Source organism: Pleurodeles waltl, chromosome 11, assembly GCF_031143425.1.
Source record: "Pleurodeles waltl isolate 20211129_DDA chromosome 11, aPleWal1.hap1.20221129, whole genome shotgun sequence".
In the NCBI taxonomy this organism is placed as follows: Eukaryota; Metazoa; Chordata; class Amphibia; order Caudata; family Salamandridae; genus Pleurodeles; species Pleurodeles waltl.
The window spans coordinates 927,387,759-927,401,731 of record NC_090450.1 but is presented as its reverse complement, the minus strand read 5'-3'; the positions used below and the strand labels follow the sequence as shown (position 1 = coordinate 927,401,731).

The 13,973-nt window shown below is 47.2% G+C and overlaps 1 protein-coding gene across 1 annotated transcript in view; it reads left to right on the top strand.

Annotated features, from left to right (window-relative positions):
- RILPL2 (Rab interacting lysosomal protein like 2) overlaps positions 1-13,973 on the top strand; it is a 91,774-nt gene that overhangs the window by 72,830 nt on the left and 4,971 nt on the right. The gene's annotated exons all lie outside the window — the stretch shown is intronic.

The following is a 13,973-nucleotide window of genomic DNA, read 5'->3' as shown; positions in this document are numbered from 1 at the left end:
GGAAGAAGCACTGAATCGGCACTCATAGCAATCTGGGATGATCTTAAAAACACAGTCGACCGAAATGGAGTTGCTGCACTACTTCTCTTGGACCTCTCAGCTGCCTTTGATACGGTTGACCATGACACCCTAATTCAAAGACTCCACGAAGCCGGCATACAAGGGATTGCTCTCAACTGGATTACTTCCTATCTTCAAAAAAGATCTAATATCATCCACTCGCCCCCCTTCTCATCCGAACCCTACCTCACAAAAGAAGGGGCCCCCCAAGGGTCAATCATCTCACCTTTGCTTTTCAACATCTACATGATATCTTTACCAGAACTGATCAATGATTTCCATCTCACATGCTACAACTATGCAGATGACACACAAATACTTCTTAAATTAGAATGCCCCAAAAACATTGAAAACTCACAAATCTTCAGTTGCCTCAGAGCCATTGATCAGTGGATGACCTGGAGCCATCTCAAACTAAATACCTCCAAAACAGAAATACTCATATGGGGTCGCGACGCCTCGTCAGGGGTAGTAAGCGCTATATAAATACGATTACAATACAAAAGTGCCTCGTATGTAAGGAATTGGTCTGCCTGTAAGGCAGTTTGCTCCATCAGATCTTGCAGTAGGATGAGGGTGCCACCCGTTTGCTTAAAACAGCGGCGGCAACAGCTCAGGGCCGTTGCCAGGAGGAATCCGAGGGATCCTCAACGTGGGCTGGAACAGCTTTGCAAGCAGTGGCCCTTCCCCCCCTTCTAGCCCCCTTATGATCCACTGAAGTTGTCTGGCCATGTGGTACAGTTCAAAATCAGGAACTTCGAGTCCCCCCTTCAAGGGTGGGTGGTGAAGGGTGACAAGTGAGACCCTCTGACGGCTTCCATTCCAGATCATCTCCTGCAGGAGCAAATCCAGCTGATGAAACTATGGGTCAGATGTATCATCTGATTTTGCACTCGCAAACAGCGAAATCGGCCGTTTGCGAGTGCAAAATCGGGGTCTGCAATGCATCAACTGCATTCGCAGACCAAAAAATGAAAATCGCAAAAATTTTGATTTTCTGCGTTGCGACCTGGATTTTGCGAATCGCAATTTGCAATTCGCAAAATCCAGGTCGCAAAGCAATTCTGCAAAAAAATTGCAAATTGCGATTTTTCGCAGAATGGTATTTTGCACTTGCAACTTGCACTTGCAAAATACCATGACCTGCAACCAGGTGGTAACCTGGTGCAAAATGTAGAAATGCAGTACAACTGCATTTTTAAATTAGATATGTAAAGCACACATGCCCTTTTGGCATGTGTGCACTTTACATGTGCAAAAAAAAAAAATTGGGGTGCAGGAGAGGGGGCCTTAGGCCCCCAGCACCCTGGCCCTTTGCTTTTCCCAAATTGCGATTTCTGTTTCAGAAATCGCAATTTGCGAAATGCAAAAAATTTGCAGCTATGGGCCAACAGGCCCATAGCTGCGAATGGGGCCAGTATCGCAATTTGCGATTCGGTAATTGCGATTTTTAAGAAATCGCAATTACCGAATCACAAATGTGATACATGGCCCTTTGCGAGTCGGTAATTGCGATTTCTTAAAAATCGCAATTACCGAATCGCAATGGGCCAGATTCATACATCTGGCCCCATGTTACTGGGACCCTCATCTGCTGGTTCGCACAATAGTAAAGCAGCCTCGGGAGCATGACCATCTCAGAGAATGCTATGCACACCATTACAGGCAGTCGGTGCGATCGCAAGAAGATGACGCAGGATTTAAGGGAGCGCATGGCCTTACCCAGAATGCCCTCCCGCAAGTTGTCGGCTTAGTAAAAGACTTGGATACCTAGATATTTAAAGGTATTGTGGTGACCGGAAGATGTCCAGTAGCCAGTCAGCAGGCTAGGGGGCATACCAGGTCACCATGAAGACACGCATCTTGGTTCTATCAACCCACAGGCCTGTGAAAGTTCCGTATTCCTCCAGAAGCTGCAGTGAAGTCTATGCTCTCTTCCTTATCCTACAGGTAGATCAGCAGGTCATCTGCTTAGAGGGAGATGATATGCTTTTCCCCTCCACTGTGAGTCCCTTTCCCCTGCACTCTGTTCGGAAGCACTCTGCCAGTGGTTCAATAGCTATAGCAAAGAGGAGTGGAGACAGCAGGCACCATGTCTCGTACCTCGGAAGATGTCGTAGGAATCGGAGATGATGCATCCCGTTTTCACCCTTGCAGTGAGCTCCGTGTACAACAGCTGCAGCTAGCTGGTCCTTCTCTTACCCAAGCCCCATGCAGAGCATGACTGCCTCGAGAAAATCCCATTGCACAGTGTTGAAGGCCTTCTCTAGGTCCAGCAGGCTGTGGATGATGTTATACAGCCTTCGAAGGTTGAGGGAGGTGTGGGGTACGGGGATGAGCCCATTCTGGTCAGCATGTATCCATTCTGGCATGTATGGCTGCAGTTGGGAAGACAGTGCCTTGCTCAAGACCTTGAAGTCGGTATTAAGCATGGAGAGAGGTCTGAAATCCACTGTGCCGGCTTCTGGGGTGCTGGTTTTCAGTAACAAAACTAGGGCCCCCTTGGTCAAGTCTGGTAGTTTTCACAGCGCTAGCACCTCCTTGTACAGTTCCACCAATCTCATATTGGTTGCTCCCCATCCCACTGGAGTCAAACTAGCCTGTCTGATGACGTGTGATACCCTGAAACCGGTCCCAGGATGCTTGTTTCCAGTCCAGGGAGGACCTGGCTTGGCAGTTCGGGCTGGACTGTTCCTATGGGGAGCAGGATCAAGACTGATTTGCATATGGCTAGATCCAAATTGGAATGGCATGGGTAGCAAAAAAAAATGATGGATTTAGGCCCAGATCTCTGTACTGGGGGCGAATGTTTGATATTGTTCAGCATTCCATCCATCACTTGTTCTTTTTGCATTTGTTGCCCTAAGTGGAAGGGTATGTCCAGACGTGAGTCCCTTCCTCCCCATGGCACTGGAGTCAAGCTGGCCTGGCTGATGAATGGTGATATCATTAAACGGGTCCAAGGATGCATGTTTCCAGTCCAGGGAGGACCTTGCTTGGCAGTTCCGGCTGGACTGTTCCCATGGGGGGCAGGGTCAAGACTGATTTGCATATAGCTAGGTCCCAACTGGAATGGCATGGGTAGCAAAAAAATGATGGATTTAGGCCCAGATCTCTGTACTGGGGCTAAATGTTTGACATTGTTCAGGATTCCACCCATCACTTGTTCTTTTTCCAATCTTGGAGCCAGCACCCCAAAGTATGTTGCATAGAACTCTAGGAGGAGCCCATCTGGCCCTGGAGACTCGTCTGTAGTCATGTTCTTGATGGCAGTTTCTATTTCCTGGACAGTGATTGTTCCCCCCCCCCCCCAGCTCCTCAGCTACCTCAGCTGGAAGACTCTATTCGGTCCAGGAGGGCGTTGGGCATCCCTGGTAGGTCTGCCTCCTGCTGTCTATAGAGGAAGATGTAGTAGTCCTAGCACACAGAGTTTATTTCCATGGGAGAGTAGAATATATCCCCTCTCGGGGACAACACTTGGATGATGAGGGGTACCTCTGCCCTCTGGACAAATTAGCCAGGCTAGGGGTCTCCCCCGCCCCTACTCCTCTTCATGAGCGAGAGTAATGTATTCCTCATAGTTATGGCATCTAAGGCACTCAATGGCCACATTGTATTGCTCCCTAGTCACCAACATTTGGGAGAGCGCATCCAGGTCTGCACCCACCATATTGTCCAACCTATGGAATGTGTCATCTGGAGACACAAGTTCTAGCTCCTGCTGTATCCCCACTGTCTGACCCATACAGTGCCCCGGTATCACTGCCTTAAAAGCTTGCTATCGTACCAGGCCACTCGAGGCGGTTCCAGGGTTCGTGTTGAAGTATTGTACTATCTGATCCAGTAATGTGTCCCGAAAGGCAACATCTGTAAGTGCTGCAGAGTGCAGTCGCCACGTTGGGATTTTGGGGCACTCGTTTACCGGTTGGAATAACAGTATGAGTGGCTGTGGTCAGATAACATGTGACCGAGGTATTCATTATGTGTTGCATATTAGCACAACCCCCTTGAGCAAATATATTGGCCCAGTCTTGTGTGTATCTTATACATGCTTGAGTAATATGAGTAGTCCCTTTCTATGGCTTGCTGTGTGTACCATATGTCCTCCATGTCCTAGTGCGTCATCCAATCCCTCATGTACGCCGCCCTACTGGCTGGTGCCCCAGGCAAGGGATGGGTTGAACAGTCCAATTTGGTGTTTAGTACACAATTGAAGACTCCTCCCAAGAAGTCGATTCCTTCTTCCAAGTGGCTTAACTGTGTTGAAAGGGAGCTCAGGAAAGGGGTGTGGTACTGGTTCACTGTGTACACATTCCCCAGTATCACCTGCTTGTCACACAGCCGATCCTCAACGAGGACATACCTACCCTCTTTGTCTATTTTGACCACCGTGGCCTCAAAGAGGACATCCGTCCTCCCCGATATTAATGCCCCCGTGCAAAAAAGGCTCTAAGTCCAAACAAGATGCCTCTGGTGTACCATACCGGCCTCCGTGTCAACATCAGTGCACCCACTGGAGCCTCTGGAGAAATCACAAGTGGGGGTCTACCCACCCTCCCCTAACCCCCACCTGCCCCCCTCAGTCTCCGTCTGGCCACAGTTAATGCCTGGGTCCCTCCTGGCAGGGCCGCCACGCTCCCTTCAGTTTCTGGGCTGTACCTTCACCACCCCTACAGAATCTCGTCTACCCTTTGGGGAGTGATGTCTGGGGGAATGTCATCAGCCTGCTCCGCCCCTAGGAATCCCAGTCTCCAGTTCCATGCCCTGAGACAGAGCCCTCCCCTGTGTCTGTCACCTTGGCTTCAGAGATCTCTTCTGCTGCCTGTAGGGCTGCTGTCGTGTCCTTGTCAACCGGTGTTCTGGTGGGCTGTGCCAGTATGCTTCGGCGTTTGACCCATCCCCCCCATCCCCCAAGGCCCCCCAGCTACTTCTATACCGCTCTCTTCAATCTGCTGATGCTGTGCTGTCCTCCTCTCTCTCCCCCGGTACGCCTCTATCCAGGATCTTGCTTTATCTGGACACTGGCAGAAGTGTGAGTTCCAATCTTCCATGATTTTCAGATTTTCTGGAAATAGGAGTGAGTAGCGACAACCCTCCTAGCGAAGCGCCCTTTTGACCCCTGGGAAAGAGGCTCTTCTGGCCTGGACAGCTGCTGTATTCCAGGAATATGGTCACCTGACCCTTTCCTACCCTGAATGGGCCCACTTCTAGTGCGTGTTGCAAAAGAGTGTCTCTTCCTTTATAGTGTAGAAATTTGGCAACTACTGGTCTGGGTGGATGCCCCAGGAGCGGTGGCCAGGCCAGACCCCTCTGCTCCCACTCAAGTGTGAAGAAGGGAGTTTGTTGGTTCAGGACCACTTCAGTTCATAGGTGTGTCTCCAGATAGGCCACCATGTCAGAGCCTTCCGAGCGCTCGGGAGACCCACTACTCGCACATTATTTCGCCCATTTGGTCCTTCTGCATCTTCCGCCGTGTGCTCAAGCTTGTGCGCACAGTCTGCCAGGTCCATCAGCTGTGCATTCATAGCTCTCTTTGCCGATTTCAGTTCAGTTATGGCCACCTCTGATTCCTTTACTTGAGCCGATTTCAAGCTCGAGCATGGTCTTTTGCATCTGCGTTGGCATCAAGGATTTTGTCTAAGGAACGTTGAAGGGGTTGTGACAGAAAGTTCAGGGCCATCTCTACCTCTGCGGGGTCTTTCTGTGTCTCTTGTGGAGGGGCCTGGGACTTTGCTCTCAGTTTGCCCATCTCTGCCCCTGCCACTCGGATAGGGCCAGCAATCAGATCCCCACCAAAACCTCCTTGAGCCTCTCCATCTGTTGCAACCCGCTATGTCCCCTACTCCACATGGGGCCACCCCCGACAGCAGCTCCCCTTGCCAACCCACCCAGTGGCCACTGGTTCTAAGCGCCACCTCCCCCGTGCCTGCCTCCTTAGCAGTTGTCTGTGTTGTGGCCCAAGGGGGTTCTTGCTGTCTCTGGGGGACTGACTGTCTCTTTTGCCCCGAGGTGGTTCCTCCAGCCCTATCAGCGTTCTTCTCTGTATCCGCACTTTGGTCCCCCTGAGGCCACTAATAGCTTTAGGCCCTTGTGTTCCGCAGGTCACTCAGACAGGGGCTCTTGTATCCCCTGTTGTTCCTGCCTGCTCCTCCAGACCAAGTGTTTCCAGCTAGCCCCCTCCTGCCACATACGTCAGTATTTGCACCGAGAAAACAAAGAAGGGGGGGCACTGTGTCTTCTATCGCTGCCACCGGCCTCCTGCAGGGTCCTCACATGGTTGGCGGCCCCCTGCTATTCTGGGTCCTTACGGCTCTGGCACCCCTGACTTCAAGATACATCTATCCTCTCAGAGGCCATATGCTGCACAATCCCCCCTCCCCCCCTTCACCACCACCACCACCAGCAGCTGCCTCCTGTTGTCAACCCAACGCCCATGTTTGAGGTTCAGTTTGGTGTCACAGCAGGGGCACTGAAATGTCTCTCCCCGGGGCTCTTGGCGCTCAATGCAGCAATCTCCGCCCCCCATAAGGGCCATGCCAAGTCCACGTGGCTTGGGCCTTGTCACCGACGCTGCCAGGGCCTTTGTCTATGGCCACCTAGCCAGGCCACCGAACACTCTACTGTTTCCCCTCAGCACCCCAGCAGTAGGGGGAAGGGCCCCGCAGGTCACCTACGCTCCACCGGTCCACCCTCGACCGTCCGGCGTGTGGGGCAGGCGTCCCCCACCAGAGCAGCCAGTCCTTTGTGTCCAGTCTGCGGTCGAGTCCTTCGCCGTACTTTGCAGCGGTTTACGGCTGTCTGCCCTTCATTGCAGCCGTGGCAACCCTCTCGGGGTAGTCTGAGGGCACCCGATCACCCGGACCCGGCAGTGCGCAGAGTCTTTGATGGTCCCTGCAGATACTTATTATTTTCAGGATATTTTTAGGCCTATGTGGAGCTACGGCCTTCAGCTTCTGCCATATTGGCTCGCCTAGCCACCCCACCCAACCCCCCCCCCCATTAAAAAGACTTTCTTCTGTTTAGATATGAGTGTGACGACTTCCGGCCCTACTCAGGTAAATTGTGGGGTGTATTTTACATGCTGTATGTTTAAGGATTAACATCAGAACTCCATGTTTACTTCAAGCTTATGTTGCAGCGACCAGTAGGATCCATTTTGGATGCTCCTACTAAAAAAGAAACAGGGGCTGCCCGTAATTTAAAAACACCTAGAACATTCAGTAGACATACAACATAGCCTCCGTATGTTGAAGGATTTTACAAATTAGAATACAAGTTGAGTTGTTCAGTTAATTAAAGATTTGAAAAATACAAATGCAGTTAAATAATTCACTTGATGAAAGAGAGATACATATTGTGCAAGTATCCAAGGTTTTACTGCTGTATAAAAAGTGCTCAGTGCTCGTGAATGTTCACACACTGATGAATGACAAATGAATAATATAGTGTGTACAGAATAAATGGCAAAATTACCACAAAATAGATAATTGATGCTGCTTTTAGGTGGTTTCAATTATAAGTCAGCCAGTGAGTGCAACCACATAGGTTTTATCTGCCCCTTATGGCGTTTCAACCTCATCCCTGTCATGGGTTATCGTCAGGACTGTTAAAATTCATGCGAAGCAGGGAGCCATGTAATATAAGGGCCAATACTGCATTAGTTTAATTGATTTTCCTAAGCAAAACACTTCGTATCTGAGTTGGGGTTTTTCTGTCAGACCTTATCAAATATCCGGGTGATGGGTTCACTTTTTTGATTGGTCCTTAGAATTATTGTATATTGTTCTCCAATTCATATCTAGATCGTCATTGCTGTACTGGATACAGTGATATGTCCACTGGCCCTTTTTTCTTCTTTACATTTTTTGAGGCCGCAATTATTGCATCATATCCTTTTTAACAATGTACTTCTAATTTTTTTGGTAGTGCATGGCTTGCTGCCAATTTGGAGATAACATCATTGCTACCAGCTTTGAGAGCCATCACCTTCTACAAAACTCTGCAGAAGGAGAAGGTACTTTTGAAAGAGAACCACTTCAAACTTGATCCAGACCACTGAATTTGGGATCAACAACCTCTGACTAGAAAAGGACAATAAGAATGGGACCCAAACTATTGAACTTGGTTCCAGGGAGGGAATGCTCTGCATAGCGCTTGAAGAACTGCTAAGAGAAATAAAGGAACAGCACCTGAAGCCTGCGCAATCTTGATGGAAGAGCTGTATGTCTGCCTGATGCTTCGGAGCCTGCCTGGCTTGTTGAGAGAGGGGAAGAAGTGCCTGACCCTGCATGGAGAGAAGCCCAGTCTCTGTGCCCATTACATAGGACAGCCCAGAGGAGCAGATTGAATCAAGGAAGTGTAACTAACACCGGTCTGAGTCTAAGAGTGGGTCCCCCTGATTCCCTGTATGTATGCTTCCACACACTGACAGTCTGAGAGCATAACCATTGATGCAGCAATAATGTTACAATCCTCCGCAGAAGCAAAGTGACCTTTGCTGACCCTGCTGAGAGCTGAAACTGCCGTCAGAGGTTCAGTGACTACTAGTGGTGGTTGTTTGGGTGGTGGGACCACCTGGGCCAAAGCTGCTTTGCCGGAGCAGCCACCTTTCTCAGCTACCACTAGGTAAAGGTGGTGGGGCCATGCACGCTGCTGCTGTAAATTGCAAGGAGGACCACTTGCATCGCTGTCGTCTTTGCTGTTGTCTACGCTGTTGCCTCTTGCTCATGTTTCCTGAGTGCCCAATACTTCAAGTAAACCAACTAAGTGAACTTGAACATTGACGGTGCCTCTATCAATAAACTGAACAATATTTTTCTTCTTTACCTATGGAAGTCCTGAGAGAACTTTTTAGTAGTGGGACACTGCAGGTTACATAACTAGGAAGGCTACTCGGACATGCCATAATCTAACCTAGTCATTCTGCGTGATTATTATCCCGTAGCACCTGTAGGATCACCCTGTGCCTGATTGACCTTACCTTGTGTGTAGTATTACCTTTTAGTGTGTAGTACAAGTACTTCACTTTGTCTATTAAGTGAAGCCCTGGGCTGGTAGCATTTATTGTTTCTGTTGCATTTCTGCTTGAGTTCTCAGTCTCTACTCACCACACTGATTTCCTGAAAAGCCTTTGACTGCTAGCCTCCGCTACCCTGAGAGTCAAGTGCTAAAAGTGTTTATTTGGCGCCCAGTTTGAAGTGCCAAGAGTAGGTAAGAACCTGGAACGTTAGTGGCATAAGGCCTCAGTCCCCATGGCTGAGGCACAGTGACCTCTGTTTGCCCTTTGGGCCCCCAAATGGGTTCTTAGAGATGTCTTTGGTGTTACAACACAAGAACTAGACTTTTAATATGTGCCTGACATATCCAAGTCACATGTACCACATTTAGCTTGCCTTCAGTATCATAGCTATCTAAATGAGTCTCAAAGGAACTAAGGACTGTCTGAAAACATACGCTGTGAACAAAACAGAAACAAGAGGGTGAAGAACTGGAAAATATTTAAGTGAGGCTTCATTTCAATTAAAAATAACGGTGGCTTGTGATATTACTTTAGTGGTGACAGCTAATCTTTATTGGAGAAGTTCTAGCCCCACCAGCACAACGTGTAACATCGGCTAGCTATGTCTTCATCCACTACTCCGCTTCAACCCTCCTGCCCCCATCTATCCGCCCATGCACATGTAGACACTGAACACTTGCAAGTGTTTTCAGTCACCACCAACATTTACTATCACTCATACTATCACCCTTCGGAAACTTGCTGTTTAGGCAATGTGAACAGCACTATCATCAAACACTTCTATAGTATGCCATGTACCTGAGGGATTCTGCGGACCGCTGTGCAATTCAGTACAAACATGCAAGAGACATACAGCTAAGAGGCAAAGTACTTGGAACTGAGAATTTCTGTGCAGTACCGTTATGTTATCTTATTCTTTTCTGCCATGCATAATTTGTCAAGTTCTCTAGCTGGCAAGTGCAGTTTCCCTTTGCATTTTTTTCTCTCTCCATTGTTTGCACAGATTATACCTTTGAACATACACTCACATTTACCTGTATAAATATGCGTATCCTTTTAACTTTTCTCTTCAAATTATGTTTAATAATTGATTTTATGGAGTCCTGCAGAATCTAGAAAGAAGTCAAATTTTCAGTTTAATAAGGTCAACTTTTGTGTCTGGATTCTCTTTGCTTTGAAATCCAGGGCACTCTGGCATGAATACACATCCAGAATGTCAGAAATGTAGAAATACCAGTCTAGGTTATTGTTTGTGCCTCGCCCTAAACACTATTGTGTCATAATATTCCTCAGGCGTTTCCAGACCATGGAACTTACATCTTGAAATAACTTTAATAATGTGTTTTTGGGGTTGCAGAAAAGATAGGTCAGAAGCGCTTACTGCTCATATGTCACCTGGTAGTCACAAATTTGATTCGTGGCAGCGCACACTCTGCTTGCCATCCTGCTGAGGTCAGTAAAACGAGTACTGTTGCAAAACTATCATGTCAAGCACTACGGTATGGCACCGTTTTCTATAACAAAAAGGTAACATAGTTATAGGGAAACCCTTCCAATGAAAAATAAAGTCCTGTTCCTCAGTGTGTATTCTGTCACTTGACATGGTTTTTAAGCTGTGAAGATAGCATTCACTTACTTTTGTGGCCAACTACTAAACACGTGTGAACCCTTGTTAAGTTTCACCCACTGAATGAAAATTGGAATGTGTCGAATTTATATGTATGCTAAACCTTAGGATAATGCTTAAAGAATACAGATTTGTTATTTATTGTTGCGGCTTGTTTTTCCTGACAGAAATGTATTTTTTTCTAAGATAAAATCTTATAGAAATACATTTCAACACAGACAACATAATTAAAAACAAGCATTTGCAATGCAATGGGTCTCGCGTTTGCTCGAGTTAGAGCTATTACTGTTGTAAACTCCTGTTCGGACTTTTCTTGCCATATAAACTGAAAATGGAAAGTAATACAATTTCACATAAGGGAGCCTATTTAAAGCGCCACGCCATGAGCGTGAAGGTGACTAATCAGAACAAAAAGACTGGTCCTGTTTCGCCTCTGCATAGCAATAAAAATAAAAAAATGAGCACAATCGTGCTGTGTAAAACCTTGAATTTGCGAAGGAGCGCTAGGATAAACAATAGAATTAAAATTATAGTCATGAAAATTGCTCACGCTACCTACGAAATAAAGAGAAAAAGTAGTCCAGAAACCATATGGAAAACATGGAGCCTCATATGTTTTCAGTAGTTGGCCGGTGCGCTCGAGGAAGGCTAAACACCAGAAAAGGTATGACGTATGCATGCCTTTCATAATGAAATCAAGCAAATTTAAAAAGGCAAGCCCACAAACCAAGGAGAGTGATGTGCGTGGTTAAAAGCCCACAGAGAGATTGCAACAGGCCAGAGTGCTTGCGTGCTCAACCCTAATAATATACCACAGACTGTTCCAGATTTCCCAATAGTCAATAACATAGGGAGTTCTGCTGTATATTGACAACATTAACGTTCCAAACATTGCTTGCTCATAAAAATGCAAGAAAGAAAGAGTAAAAAGCATCAGCAGCAATTGTCAAAGTAAATGCAATAAAATGCATTGGTAATAAAAGAAAAAATAACTAGTTCTACTTATTCCATGTAGGAAAACAGACAAAAACAGTTAAGTGTATTGACGATAGCAGGTATCCGTTAGAGTACATTGTTTTAGCACTAGAAATCTCCTGTATGTTAATATCTTTAAATAACCAACCTTGCTTTTACATGAAACTTCAGATCAAAAACAGTAAAGTGCATCAGCAGTAACAGATAAGACCAATGAAACAAGTGCCTTAGTTTTGAAAAATATGATGTCTAATTATATTAATAGGTGCATAACTAAAACGGGAAGGAATAATCATACACTTTATTAACCAAACACTCGCTCTGCTTGCATCAACATTTGTCTCCTAAAAATAATCTTAAAGCACGATTTATGACCAGTAAATTGTCCTCAGATGAAATATGGGAGTCCGCCCACGGTGACGTTTGCATTCAACAAGGATCATTTATTAAGAGACACATTTAAAATGTGGCCAGTAGCAAAAGTTATTTCAGCCGAAGGAAGAGGAAAGACTTAATTTTAGGTTGTCGTCTGGGCCAGACAGCCTTATTTCAAGAAGAAAGCGCGAAGGTTCTTCTTCCTGTCTTCCAAAGGAAAGAGCTTGTACAGCAGAAGTTGAATTATGCCATATTTAACATTAAGTTTGCACGGGCAAAGACTTTTAAAAAAACTATTTAAAGCCAAATGTTCCCAAAACACCAATAGAGATCTATTCTAATCCACAATTTAAAAAACACAAACATTATCTGTCTATTTGAAACCCCAGACAGGTGATAATATGTTTTGATCAAATCCCCTGTTTTTTTTTCGAGTTCTTAGGCACTAGATAAATAGTGTCATGGTTGGCATTTGCTAACTGCACCATGTCTTTTAAATCCTGTTTGTTTGGATTTAAGGGCCAAATACACTTCTGTTAAGAGGAAGTCTGTGCAGAAGCCAGTATCCAAGAGCACAAAGTTGCAGGTAATTTGATCACTTTGTACCTTATGATGGGCTCCCTGACTAAATATGAGATTTTAGCCTTATATGTAGTGTGCTCGAATTAGTAAAAATGAGTGAATTGCTAGCACGTTGGCAAGTAAATTCCGTAGAACAAGATGACATTCTAACCAAATGGCTTAAATCATCATATTAGCATGGGTTGCCCGGAGTCTTTTTATGCACGATGTTTTGAGGGGGGCCCAATCACAACTTCGATCAAGTACAAATAGTTCTGCACCATATAGGGCTTGGGTAAATAATTTTCCACAATGCACTTTTACGAGTGGTTTGAGAGAAGAGCTTCCATAGGTTGTATCAACTCTTAGGAGATTGACAGTAGCCAATAGGGAACATCTAAAAAAGGAAACACATGTTGACGAGTTCAGCTTGGGATTAAATTTGAGTCCCAAAATATAAGAATGAACCTGTTCCAGTGCCTGTTTTATTTCAGTACCACTAGAACTTAGGCCCTCATTCTGACCTTGGCGGGCGGCGGAGGCCGCCCGCCAAAGTCCCGCCGTCAGGTTACCGTTCCGCGGTCGAAAGACCGCGGCGGTAATTCTGACATTCCCGCTGGGCTGGCGGGCGGCCGCCTTCAGGCCGCCCGCCAGCCCAGCGGGAAAGAGGCTTCCACGATGAAGCCGGCTCGGAATCGAGCCGGCGGAGTGGAAGCTGTGCGACGGGTGCAGTTGCACCCGTCGCGTATTTCACTGTCTGCCAAGCAGACAGTGAAATACTTGTAGGGGCCCTCTTACGGGGGCCCCTGCAATGCCCATGCCAGTGGCATGGGCACTGCAGGGGCCCCCAGGGGCCCCGCGACCCCGCGACCCCCCCCTACCGCCATCCGGTTCCCGGCGGTCGGACCGCCGGGATCTGGATGGCGGTAGGGGGGGTCGGAATCCCCTCGGCGGCGCAGCAAGCTGCGCCGCCTTGGAGGATTCAATGGGGCGGCGGTACACTGGCGGGAGACCGCCAGTGTTGCCGGTCCGACCGCGGCTTTACCGCCGCGGTCGGAATCCCCATTGGAGCACCGCCGGCCTGTCGGCGGTGCTCCCGCGGTCCTCCGCCCTGGCGGTCTTTGACCGCCAGGGTCAGAATGACCGCCTTAGTCTTCTTTGCTGAAATCATCAGTGTTTTGGTTTTGTCAGCACTAACAATTAGATTGTTCGGTCTACAATAATCCCCCAACAATGTGATCTTTCTAAACTGTTTTCAATAGGGAACTTCCTGGTTAAGATCCCCTTCACCTTTTAAATCCACCTGCACACAGTTATGCAACTGCTGACTCACATGAAGGCGACACCCAGGTATTT